This window comes from Spea bombifrons, chromosome 2 (genome assembly GCF_027358695.1).
Source record: "Spea bombifrons isolate aSpeBom1 chromosome 2, aSpeBom1.2.pri, whole genome shotgun sequence".
In the NCBI taxonomy this organism is placed as follows: Eukaryota; Metazoa; Chordata; class Amphibia; order Anura; family Pelobatidae; genus Spea; species Spea bombifrons.
In genome coordinates this window covers 6,469,731-6,470,287 of record NC_071088.1, presented here as the reverse complement: position 1 = coordinate 6,470,287, position 557 = coordinate 6,469,731, and positions in this window count along the sequence as shown.

Sequence of the window (557 nt, the reverse complement as noted above, 5' to 3'; positions counted from 1 at the left end):
TTGTTTTCGTTAGTTTCGTTATGGGGAATTCACAGGAATTGATCTACTTCCCGGCAGTCAGCTCCAGCACTAGCCCGGCGGCCGCTCTGAGGTGGGGGGTGTAAGAAGACCCACTTTCCATTGATCCCAGCGGGAGCGCTTCCCTGCCACTGGAGCGCTGGTTTGGAACATTAGAACATGGAGCGGCCATGTTGCTGCAGGCCTGGAGCTGCAGCTTCTCCTCACGGTATCTATTTGTTTTGTAGGTAAAATGAATGCATAAGAATCTATACCCATAGGTGCATTGGTAGGGCCTATGGACCGGGGTAAAGCGATAGGAACACTGCCGGCATTGCAGAGAAAATGACACTTGAAGGAGGTGCCAAGGAGACAGGAAGAAGCTTCTCCCGGGAGGCCCGAGCTGGCAGCGGGCCAGAGCCACAGGCGGGACGGAGAGGAACAACAAGAGCACGTTTACCTGCATCGGGAAAGCCCGCCCGTCAACTCCCCGGCAGCCAATCGCCTTTGAGTATTGCGGTGACGTACAGGCCGCTGTGTAGTGCGCTTTCGGAGCGGCG